The following is a 12,506-nucleotide window of genomic DNA, read 5'->3' as shown; positions in this document are numbered from 1 at the left end:
TGGCGGAGGGCCACCAGGACACAGCAGCAGAGAGGAGAGACAAGGTGCATAGAAAACTCGGAGGGACAAACAGCAACAGAACAAAGAAGAATGTGGAAAGAGCAGCAGTTAAATTCAGGAAAAAAGCAAAGCCAACTAGCATGCTGTTGAAATGCATGTGTGTTAATGCGAGGAGCGTTACAAATAAGATTGACGAGTTGCAGGCGCAAGTTGCCACATGGGGTTATGCAATAGTAGCCATAACGGAGACCTGGCTTCAAAATGGGCGGAATTGGAAACTAAACAATCCTGGCTACAATGTAATAACATTTGTAGAAGTCGTGTGGGCAGATGTCACATGATCAGGCAGAATCATAGAAATTTACAGCACAGAAGGAGGCCATTCGGCCCATCTTGTCCGTGCCAGCCGACAAAGAGCAATCCACCCAAATCCCACTTTACAGCACTTGGTCCGTAGCCTTGTAGGTTACGGCAGTTCAAGTGCATATCCAAGTACTTTTTAAACGTGATGAGGGTTTCTGCCTCTACCACCCTTTCAGGCAGTGCATTCCAGACCCCCACCATTCACTGGGTGAAAAAATGTCTCCTCAAATTCCCTGTAAACCTCCTACCAATTACTTGAAATCTATTATTGACCCTTCTGCTAAGGGAAATAGGTCCTTCCTATCCACTCTATCTCGGCCCCTCATAATTTTACACACCTCAATTAGGTCTCGCCTCAGCCTCCTGTGTTCCAAAGAAAACAACCCCAGCCTATCCAATCTTTCCTCATAACTAAAATTCCCCAGCCCAGGCAACATCCTCGGAAATCTCCTCTGCACCTTCTCTAGTGCAATCGCATCCTTCTTGTAATGTGGTGACCAGAACTGCACGCGGCACTCTAGCTGCGGCCTAACTAGTGTTTTATACAGTTGAAGCATAACCTCCCCGCTCTTATATTCTACGCCTCGGCTAATAAAGGCAAGTATCCCGTATGCCTGCTTAACCACTTTATCTACCTGTCCTGCTACCTTCAGGGATCTGTGGACATGCACTCCAAGGTCCCGCTGATCCTCTGCATTTCTCAGTGTCCTACCATTTATTGTGTATTCCAACTGAATTCCATTTGCCACTGTTCTGCCCACTAGACGAGTCCATTGATATCTTCCTGCAGTCTACAGCATTCTGTTTCATTATTAACCACACGGCCAATTTTTGTATCATCTGCAAACTTCTTAATCATACTTCCTACATTCAAATCCAAATCATTGATATATACCAGAAAAAGCAAAGGGCCCAGTACTGAGTCGGTGCAGGCTCGATGGGCCGAAATGGCCTCTATCTGCACTGTGGGGTTTCTGTGATTCTGTGAGCCCTGCGGAACCCCACTGGAAACAGCCTTCCGGTCACAAAAACACCCTTCGACCATTACCCTTTGTTTCCTGCCTCTGAGCCAATTTTGGATCCAACTTGCCACTTTGCCTTGGATCCCATGGGCTTTTACTTTCGTGACCAATCTGGCATGTGGGACCTTATCAAAAGCCTTGCTAAAATCCATATAGACTACATCAAAGGCACTACCCTCATCGACCCTCCTTGTTACCTCCTCGAAAAATTGAATTGCGTTAGTCAGACACGACCTTCCGTTAAGAAATCCATGCTGACTGTCCCTGATTAATCCGTGTCTTTCTAAATGAAGATTTCTCCTGTCCCTCAGAACTTTTTCCAATAATTTTCCCACCACCGAGGTTAGGCTGACTGGCCTGTAATTATGCGGTCTATCCCTCTCTCCCTTTTGAAAGAACGGTAGCACGTTAGCAGTCCTCCAGTGGTCGGGCACCACACCTGTAGCCAGAGAGGATTGTAAAATGATGGTGAGAGCCTGTGCTATTTGGTGTCTTACTTCTCTTAAGAGTGTGGGATAGATTTGATGCGGGCCTGGGTATTTGTCCAGTTTGAAAGATGCTACAGCCCTTAAGACTTGGTGTTTGAGCATGTTTATTTGATGTAATATTTGAATAGAAGGCAATGAAGGGTTGGGCTTGTAGTTTGTTTGTGTGGGAGGCAGAGCAGCAAGAAGAGGTGGAGGGGGGGTGGGGGGTTGCGGGAGGAGTAAAATTTGTAAATGTAAATTGAGTGTTGAATACTTGTATGAATGCGTAGAAGAGAAAAAAATGGGCGACAGCTTTAAGTAAAGAGAAAGCCAGCTAGCATATGCCTACGGCCATACTAGTCTGAATGCGCCCGATCTCGTCTGATCTCGGAAGCTAAGCAGAGTCAGGCCTGGTTAGTACTTGGATGGGAGACTGCCTGGGAATACCAGGTGCAGTAGGCTTTTGCTGCCGCCACAGGCTGCTCGACGTTTTGCGCGCACACACTGCTCTTAATCAATCAACATCCTTTTTGCTGCTCTCTCTCTCTCTCTCTCTCTCTCTCTCTCTCGCTTTCCTTTGACCATTTCTTCGCTGCACATTCTCCTGCTGCTACACAAATGCAAGGGGCTCCAGACACAGGGCCGAAATAAGCAGAAGAAGAAAATAAGATAGCCAAAATACACACACTGGCGGAGGGCCACCAGGACACAGCAGCAGAGAGGAGAGACAAGGTGCATAGAAAACTCGGAGGGACAAACAGCAACAGAACAAAGAAGAATGTAGAAAGAGCAGCAGTTAAATTCAGGAAAAAAGCAAAGCCAACTAGCATGCTGTTGAAATGCATGTGTGTTAATGCGAGGAGCGTTACAAATAAGATTGACGAGTTGCAGGCGCAAGTTGCCACATGGGGTTATGCAATAGTAGCCATAACGGAGACCTGGCTTCAAAATGGGCGGAATTGGAAACTAAACAATCCTGGCTACAATGTAATAACATTTGTAGAAGTCGTGTGGGCAGATGTCACATGATCAGGCAGAATCATAGAAATTTACAGCACAGAAGGAGGCCATTCGGCCCATCTTGTCCGTGCCAGCCGACAAAGAGCAATCCACCCAAATCCCACTTTACAGCACTTGGTCCGTAGCCTTGTAGGTTACGGCAGTTCAAGTGCATATCCAAGTACTTTTTAAACGTGATGAGGGTTTCTGCCTCTACCACCCTTTCAGGCAGTGCATTCCAGACCCCCACCGTTCACTGGGTGAAAAAATGTCTCCTCAAATTCCCTGTAAACCTCCTACCAATTACTTGAAATCTATTATTGACCCTTCTGCTAAGGGAAATAGGTCCTTCCTATCCACTCTATCTCGGCCCCTCATAATTTTACACACCTCAATTAGGTCTCGCCTCAGCCTCCTGTGTTCCAAAGAAAACAACCCCAGCCTATCCAATCTTTCCTCATAACTAAAATTCCCCAGCCCAGGCAACATCCTCGGAAATCTCCTCTGCACCTTCTCTAGTGCAATCGCATCCTTCTTGTAATGTGGTGACCAGAACTGCACGCGGCACTCTAGCTGCGGCCTAACTAGTGTTTTATACAGTTGAAGCATAACCTCCCCGCTCTTATATTCTACGCCTCGGCTAATAAAGGCAAGTATCCCGTATGCCTGCTTAACCACTTTATCTACCTGTCCTGCTACCTTCAGGGATCTGTGGACATGCACTCCAAGGTCCCGCTGATCCTCTGCATTTCTCAGTGTCCTACCATTTATTGTGTATTCCAACTGAATTCCATTTGCCACTGTTCTGCCCACTAGACGAGTCCATTGATATCTTCCTGCAGTCTACAGCATTCTGTTTCATTATTAACCACACGGCCAATTTTTGTATCATCTGCAAACTTCTTAATCATACTTCCTACATTCAAATCCAAATCATTGATATATACCAGAAAAAGCAAAGGGCCCAGTACTGAGTCGCTGCAGGCTCGATGGGCCGAAATGGCCTCTATCTGCACTGTGGGGTTTCTGTGATTCTGTGAGCCCTGCGGAACCCCACTGGAAACAGCCTTCCGGTCACAAAAACACCCTTCGACCATTACCCTTTGTTTCCTGCCTCTGAGCCAATTTTGGATCCAACTTGCCACTTTGCCTTGGATCCCATGGGCTTTTACTTTCGTGACCAATCTGGCATGCGGGACCTTATCAAAAGCCTTGCTAAAATCCATATAGACTACATCAAAGGCACTACCCTCATCGACCCTCCTTGTTACCTCCTCGAAAAATTGAATTGCGTTAGTCAGACACGACCTTCCGTTAAGAAATCCATGCTGACTGTCCCTGATTAATCCGTGTCTTTCTAAATGAAGATTTCTCCTGTCCCTCAGAACTTTTTCCAATAATTTTCCCACCACCGAGGTTAGGCTGACTGGCCTGTAATTATGCGGTCTATCCCTCTCTCCCTTTTGAAAGAACGGTAGCACGTTAGCAGTCCTCCAGTGGTCGGGCACCACACCTGTAGCCAGAGAGGATTGTAAAATGATGGTGAGAGCCTGTGCTATTTGGTGTCTTACTTCTCTTAAGAGTGTGGGATAGATTTGATGCGGGCCTGGGTATTTGTCCAGTTTGAAAGATGCTACAGCCCTTAAGACTTGGTGTTTGAGCATGTTTATTTGATGTAATATTTGAATAGAAGGCAATGAAGGGTTGGGCTTGTAGTTTGTTTGTGTGGGAGGCAGAGCAGCAAGAAGAGGTGGAGGGGGGGTGGGGGGTTGCGGGAGGAGTAAAATTTGTAAATGTAAATTGAGTGTTGAATACTTGTATGAATGCGTAGAAGAGAAAAAAATGGGCGACAGCTTTAAGTAAAGAGAAAGCCAGCTAGCATATGCCTACGGCCATACTAGTCTGAATGCGCCCGATCTCGTCTGATCTCGGAAGCTAAGCAGAGTCAGGCCTGGTTAGTACTTGGATGGGAGACTGCCTGGGAATACCAGGTGCAGTAGGCTTTTGCTGCCGCCACAGGCTGCTCGACGTTTTGCACACACACGCGCACACACTGCTCTTAATCAATCAACATCCTTTTTGCTGCTCTCTCTCTCTCTCTCTCTCTCTCTCTCTCGCTTTCCTTTGACCATTTCTTCGCTGCACATTCTCCTGCTGCTACACAAATGCAAGGGGCTCCAGACACAGGGCCGAAATAAGCAGAAGAAGAAAATAAGATAGCCAAAATACACACACTGGCGGAGGGCCACCAGGACACAGCAGCAGAGAGGAGAGACAAGGTGCATAGAAAACTCGGAGGGACAAACAGCAACAGAACAAAGAAGAATGTAGAAAGAGCAGCAGTTAAATTCAGGAAAAAAGCAAAGCCAACTAGCATGCTGTTGAAATGCATGTGTGTTAATGCGAGGAGCGTTACAAATAAGATTGACGAGTTGCAGGCGCAAGTTGCCACATGGGGTTATGCAATAGTAGCCATAACGGAGACCTGGCTTCAAAATGGGCGGAATTGGAAACTAAACAATCCTGGCTACAATGTAATAACATTTGTAGAAGTCGTGTGGGCAGATGTCACATGATCAGGCAGAATCATAGAAATTTACAGCACAGAAGGAGGCCATTCGGCCCATCTTGTCCGTGCCAGCCGACAAAGAGCAATCCACCCAAATCCCACTTTACAGCACTTGGTCCGTAGCCTTGTAGGTTACGGCAGTTCAAGTGCATATCCAAGTACTTTTTAAACGTGATGAGGGTTTCTGCCTCTACCACCCTTTCAGGCAGTGCATTCCAGACCCCCACCATTCACTGGGTGAAAAAATGTCTCCTCAAATTCCCTGTAAACCTCCTACCAATTACTTGAAATCTATTATTGACCCTTCTGCTAAGGGAAATAGGTCCTTCCTATCCACTCTATCTCGGCCCCTCATAATTTTACACACCTCAATTAGGTCTCGCCTCAGCCTCCTGTGTTCCAAAGAAAACAACCCCAGCCTATCCAATCTTTCCTCATAACTAAAATTCCCCAGCCCAGGCAACATCCTCGGAAATCTCCTCTGCACCTTCTCTAGTGCAATCGCATCCTTCTTGTAATGTGGTGACCAGAACTGCACGCGGCACTCTAGCTGCGGCCTAACTAGTGTTTTATACAGTTGAAGCATAACCTCCCCGCTCTTATATTCTACGCCTCGGCTAATAAAGGCAAGTATCCCGTATGCCTGCTTAACCACTTTATCTACCTGTCCTGCTACCTTCAGGGATCTGTGGACATGCACTCCAAGGTCCCGCTGATCCTCTGCATTTCTCAGTGTCCTACCATTTATTGTGTATTCCAACTGAATTCCATTTGCCACTGTTCTGCCCACTAGACGAGTCCATTGATATCTTCCTGCAGTCTACAGCATTCTGTTTCATTATTAACCACACGGCCAATTTTTGTATCATCTGCAAACTTCTTAATCATACTTCCTACATTCAAATCCAAATCATTGATATATACCAGAAAAAGCAAAGGGCCCAGTACTGAGTCGCTGCAGGCTCGATGGGCCGAAATGGCCTCTATCTGCACTGTGGGGTTTCTGTGATTCTGTGAGCCCTGCGGAACCCCACTGGAAACAGCCTTCCGGTCACAAAAACACCCTTCGACCATTACCCTTTGTTTCCTGCCTCTGAGCCAATTTTGGATCCAACTTGCCACTTTGCCTTGGATCCCATGGGCTTTTACTTTCGTGACCAATCTGGCATGCGGGACCTTATCAAAAGCCTTGCTAAAATCCATATAGACTACATCAAAGGCACTACCCTCATCGACCCTCCTTGTTACCTCCTCGAAAAATTGAATTGCGTTAGTCAGACACGACCTTCCGTTAAGAAATCCATGCTGACTGTCCCTGATTAATCCGTGTCTTTCTAAATGAAGATTTCTCCTGTCCCTCAGAACTTTTTCCAATAATTTTCCCACCACCGAGGTTAGGCTGACTGGCCTGTAATTATGCGGTCTATCCCTCTCTCCCTTTTGAAAGAACGGTAGCACGTTAGCAGTCCTCCAGTGGTCGGGCACCACACCTGTAGCCAGAGAGGATTGTAAAATGATGGTGAGAGCCTGTGCTATTTGGTGTCTTACTTCTCTTAAGAGTGTGGGATAGATTTGATGCGGGCCTGGGTATTTGTCCAGTTTGAAAGATGCTACAGCCCTTAAGACTTGGTGTTTGAGCATGTTTATTTGATGTAATATTTGAATAGAAGGCAATGAAGGGTTGGGCTTGTAGTTTGTTTGTGTGGGAGGCAGAGCAGCAAGAAGAGGTGGAGGGGGGGTGGGGGGTTGCGGGAGGAGTAAAATTTGTAAATGTAAATTGAGTGTTGAATACTTGTATGAATGCGTAGAAGAGAAAAAAATGGGCGACAGCTTTAAGTAAAGAGAAAGCCAGCTAGCATATGCCTACGGCCATACTAGTCTGAATGCGCCCGATCTCGTCTGATCTCGGAAGCTAAGCAGAGTCAGGCCTGGTTAGTACTTGGATGGGAGACTGCCTGGGAATACCAGGTGCAGTAGGCTTTTGCTGCCGCCACAGGCTGCTCGACGTTTTGCACACACACGCGCACACACTGCTCTTAATCAATCAACATCCTTTTTGCTGCTCTCTCTCTCTCTCTCTCTCTCTCTCTCGCTTTCCTTTGACCATTTCTTCGCTGCACATTCTCCTGCTGCTACACAAATGCAAGGGGCTCCAGACACAGGGCCGAAATAAGCAGAAGAAGAAAATAAGATAGCCAAAATACACACACTGGCGGAGGGCCACCAGGACACAGCAGCAGAGAGGAGAGACAAGGTGCATAGAAAACTCGGAGGGACAAACAGCAACAGAACAAAGAAGAATGTAGAAAGAGCAGCAGTTAAATTCAGGAAAAAAGCAAAGCCAACTAGCATGCTGTTGAAATGCATGTGTGTTAATGCGAGGAGCGTTACAAATAAGATTGACGAGTTGCAGGCGCAAGTTGCCACATGGGGTTATGCAATAGTAGCCATAACGGAGACCTGGCTTCAAAATGGGCGGAATTGGAAACTAAACAATCCTGGCTACAATGTAATAACATTTGTAGAAGTCGTGTGGGCAGATGTCACATGATCAGGCAGAATCATAGAAATTTACAGCACAGAAGGAGGCCATTCGGCCCATCTTGTCCGTGCCAGCCGACAAAGAGCAATCCACCCAAATCCCACTTTACAGCACTTGGTCCGTAGCCTTGTAGGTTACGGCAGTTCAAGTGCATATCCAAGTACTTTTTAAACGTGATGAGGGTTTCTGCCTCTACCACCCTTTCAGGCAGTGCATTCCAGACCCCCACCATTCACTGGGTGAAAAAATGTCTCCTCAAATTCCCTGTAAACCTCCTACCAATTACTTGAAATCTATTATTGACCCTTCTGCTAAGGGAAATAGGTCCTTCCTATCCACTCTATCTCGGCCCCTCATAATTTTACACACCTCAATTAGGTCTCGCCTCAGCCTCCTGTGTTCCAAAGAAAACAACCCCAGCCTATCCAATCTTTCCTCATAACTAAAATTCCCCAGCCCAGGCAACATCCTCGGAAATCTCCTCTGCACCTTCTCTAGTGCAATCGCATCCTTCTTGTAATGTGGTGACCAGAACTGCACGCGGCACTCTAGCTGCGGCCTAACTAGTGTTTTATACAGTTGAAGCATAACCTCCCCGCTCTTATATTCTACGCCTCGGCTAATAAAGGCAAGTATCCCGTATGCCTGCTTAACCACTTTATCTACCTGTCCTGCTACCTTCAGGGATCTGTGGACATGCACTCCAAGGTCCCGCTGATCCTCTGCATTTCTCAGTGTCCTACCATTTATTGTGTATTCCAACTGAATTCCATTTGCCACTGTTCTGCCCACTAGACGAGTCCATTGATATCTTCCTGCAGTCTACAGCATTCTGTTTCATTATTAACCGCACGGCCAATTTTTGTATCATCTGCAAACTTCTTAATCATACTTCCTACATTCAAATCCAAATCATTGATATATACCAGAAAAAGCAAAGGGCCCAGTACTGAGTCGCTGCAGGCTCGATGGGCCGAAATGGCCTCTATCTGCACTGTGGGGTTTCTGTGATTCTGTGAGCCCTGCGGAACCCCACTGGAAACAGCCTTCCGGTCACAAAAACACCCTTCGACCATTACCCTTTGTTTCCTGCCTCTGAGCCAATTTTGGATCCAACTTGCCACTTTGCCTTGGATCCCATGGGCTTTTACTTTCATGACCAATCTGGCATGTGGGACCTTATCAAAAGCCCTGCTAAAATCCATATAGACTACATCAAAGGCACTACCCTCATCGACCCTCCTTGTTACCTCCTCGAAAAATTGAATTGCGTTAGTCAGACGCGACCTTCCGTTAAGAAATCCATGCTGACTGTCCCTGATTAATCCGTGTCTTTCTAAATGAAGATTTCTCCTGTCCCTCAGAACTTTTTCCAATAATTTTCCCACCACCGAGGTTAGGCTGACTGGCCTGTAATTATGCGGTCTATCCCTCTCTCCCTTTTGAAAGAACGGTAGCACGTTAGCAGTCCTCCAGTGGTCGGGCACCACACCTGTAGCCAGAGAGGATTGTAAAATGATGGTGAGAGCCTGTGCTATTTGGTGTCTTACTTCTCTTAAGAGTGTGGGATAGATTTGATGCGGGCCTGGGTATTTGTCCAGTTTGAAAGATGCTACAGCCCTTAAGACTTGGTGTTTGAGCATGTTTATTTGATGTAATATTTGAATAGAAGGCAATGAAGGGTTGGGCTTGTAGTTTGTTTGTGTGGGAGGCAGAGCAGCAAGAAGAGGTGGAGGGGGGGTGGGGGGTTGCGGGAGGAGTAAAATTTGTAAATGTAAATTGAGTGTTGAATACTTGTATGAATGCGTAGAAGAGAAAAAAATGGGCGACAGCTTTAAGTAAAGAGAAAGCCAGCTAGCATATGCCTACGGCCATACTAGTCTGAATGCGCCCGATCTCGTCTGATCTCGGAAGCTAAGTAGAGTCAGGCCTGGTTAGTACTTGGATGGGAGACTGCCTGGGAATACCAGGTGCAGTAGGCTTTTGCTGCCGCCACAGGCTGCTCAACGTTTTGCACACACACGCGCACACACTGCTCTTAATCAATCAACATCCTTTTTGCTGCTCTCTCTCTCTCTCTCTCTCTCTCTCTCGCTTTCCTTTGACCATTTCTTCGCTGCACATTCTCCTGCTGCTACACAAATGCAAGGGGCTCCAGACACAGGGCCGAAATAAGCAGAAGAAGAAAATAAGATAGCCAAAATACACACACTGGCGGAGGGCCACCAGGACACAGCAGCAGAGAGGAGAGACAAGGTGCATAGAAAACTCGGAGGGACAAACAGCAACAGAACAAAGAAGAATGTAGAAAGAGCAGCAGTTAAATTCAGGAAAAAAGCAAAGCCAACTAGCATGCTGTTGAAATGCATGTGTGTTAATGCGAGGAGCGTTACAAATAAGATTGACGAGTTGCAGGCGCAAGTTGCCACATGGGGTTATGCAATAGTAGCCATAACGGAGACCTGGCTTCAAAATGGGCGGAATTGGAAACTAAACAATCCTGGCTACAATGTAATAACATTTGTAGAAGTCGTGTGGGCAGATGTCACATGATCAGGCAGAATCATAGAAATTTACAGCACAGAAGGAGGCCATTCGGCCCATCTTGTCCGTGCCAGCCGACAAAGAGCAATCCACCCAAATCCCACTTTACAGCACTTGGTCCGTAGCCTTGTAGGTTACGGCAGTTCAAGTGCATATCCAAGTACTTTTTAAACGTGATGAGGGTTTCTGCCTCTACCACCCTTTCAGGCAGTGCATTCCAGACCCCCACCATTCACTGGGTGAAAAAATGTCTCCTCAAATTCCCTGTAAACCTCCTACCAATTACTTGAAATCTATTATTGACCCTTCTGCTAAGGGAAATAGGTCCTTCCTATCCACTCTATCTCGGCCCCTCATAATTTTACACACCTCAATTAGGTCTCGCCTCAGCCTCCTGTGTTCCAAAGAAAACAACCCCAGCCTATCCAATCTTTCCTCATAACTAAAATTCCCCAGCCCAGGCAACATCCTCGGAAATCTCCTCTGCACCTTCTCTAGTGCAATCGCATCCTTCTTGTAATGTGGTGACCAGAACTGCACGCGGCACTCTAGCTGCGGCCTAACTAGTGTTTTATACAGTTGAAGCATAACCTCCCCGCTCTTATATTCTACGCCTCGGCTAATAAAGGCAAGTATCCCGTATGCCTGCTTAACCACTTTATCTACCTGTCCTGCTACCTTCAGGGATCTGTGGACATGCACTCCAAGGTCCCGCTGATCCTCTGCATTTCTCAGTGTCCTACCATTTATTGTGTATTCCAACTGAATTCCATTTGCCACTGTTCTGCCCACTAGACGAGTCCATTGATATCTTCCTGCAGTCTACAGCATTCTGTTTCATTATTAACCACACGGCCAATTTTTGTATCATCTGCAAACTTCTTAATCATACTTCCTACATTCAAATCCAAATCATTGATATATACCAGAAAAAGCAAAGGGCCCAGTACTGAGTCGGTGCAGGCTCGATGGGCCGAAATGGCCTCTATCTGCACTGTGGGGTTTCTGTGATTCTGTGAGCCCTGCGGAACCCCACTGGAAACAGCCTTCCGGTCACAAAAACACCCTTCGACCATTACCCTTTGTTTCCTGCCTCTGAGCCAATTTTGGATCCAACTTGCCACTTTGCCTTGGATCCCATGGGCTTTTACTTTCGTGACCAATCTGGCATGTGGGACCTTATCAAAAGCCTTGCTAAAATCCATATAGACTACATCAAAGGCACTACCCTCATCGACCCTCCTTGTTACCTCCTCGAAAAATTGAATTGCGTTAGTCAGACACGACCTTCCGTTAAGAAATCCATGCTGACTGTCCCTGATTAATCCGTGTCTTTCTAAATGAAGATTTCTCCTGTCCCTCAGAACTTTTTCCAATAATTTTCACACCACCGAGGTTAGGCTGACTGGCCTGTAATTATGCGGTCTATCCCTCTCTCCCTTTTGAAAGAACGGTAGCACGTTAGCAGTCCTCCAGTGGTCGGGCACCACACCTGTAGCCAGAGAGGATTGTAAAATGATGGTGAGAGCCTGTGCTATTTGGTGTCTTACTTCTCTTAAGAGTGTGGGATAGATTTGATGCGGGCCTGGGTATTTGTCCAGTTTGAAAGATGCTACAGCCCTTAAGACTTGGTGTTTGAGCATGTTTATTTGATGTAATATTTGAATAGAAGGCAATGAAGGGTTGGGCTTGTAGTTTGTTTGTGTGGGAGGCAGAGCAGCAAGAAGAGGTGGAGGGGGGGTGGGGGGTTGCGGGAGGAGTAAAATTTGTAAATGTAAATTGAGTGTTGAATACTTGTATGAATGCGTAGAAGAGAAAAAAATGGGCGACAGCTTTAAGTAAAGAGAAAGCCAGCTAGCATATGCCTACGGCCATACTCGTCTGAATGCGCCCGATCTCGTCTGATCTCGGAAGCTAAGCAGAGTCAGGCCTGGTTAGTACTTGGATGGGAGACTGCCTGGGAATACCAGGTGCAGTAGGCTTTTGCTGCCACCACAGGC

The 12,506-nt window shown here is 46.6% G+C and overlaps 4 non-coding genes and 1 pseudogene across 4 annotated transcripts; all 5 read left to right on the top strand.

The window, feature by feature from the left end:
- Window positions 1-2,195: 2,195 nt before the first annotated feature.
- Window positions 2,196-2,314, top strand: LOC147081682 (5S ribosomal RNA). Its single transcript, XR_015076509.1, has one exon. It is a non-coding gene; the product is annotated as a 5S ribosomal RNA (ribosomal RNA).
- A 2,421-nt stretch (window positions 2,315-4,735) lies between these two features.
- LOC147081681 (5S ribosomal RNA) lies at window positions 4,736-4,854 on the top strand. Its single transcript, XR_015076508.1, has one exon. It is a non-coding gene; the product is annotated as a 5S ribosomal RNA (ribosomal RNA).
- Window positions 4,855-7,281: 2,427 nt separating this feature from the next.
- LOC147081680 (5S ribosomal RNA) lies at window positions 7,282-7,400 on the top strand. Its single transcript, XR_015076507.1, has one exon. It is a non-coding gene; the product is annotated as a 5S ribosomal RNA (ribosomal RNA).
- A 2,425-nt stretch (window positions 7,401-9,825) lies between these two features.
- Window positions 9,826-9,944, top strand: LOC147081679 (5S ribosomal RNA; annotated as a pseudogene).
- Window positions 9,945-12,369: 2,425 nt separating this feature from the next.
- On the top strand, window positions 12,370-12,488 carry LOC147081678 (5S ribosomal RNA). The gene has a single exon (XR_015076473.1). It is a non-coding gene; the product is annotated as a 5S ribosomal RNA (ribosomal RNA).
- The last annotated feature ends 18 nt before the right edge of the window (window positions 12,489-12,506 follow it).

Source organism: Somniosus microcephalus, unplaced genomic scaffold (genome assembly GCF_052327205.1).
Source record: "Somniosus microcephalus isolate GS21.2 unplaced genomic scaffold, FLI_Smic_1.0 scaffold493, whole genome shotgun sequence".
Taxonomy (NCBI): Eukaryota; Metazoa; Chordata; class Chondrichthyes; order Squaliformes; family Somniosidae; genus Somniosus; species Somniosus microcephalus.
Note: the sequence above shows the minus strand (reverse complement) of the source record. Positions and strands in the feature narration are given on the sequence as shown.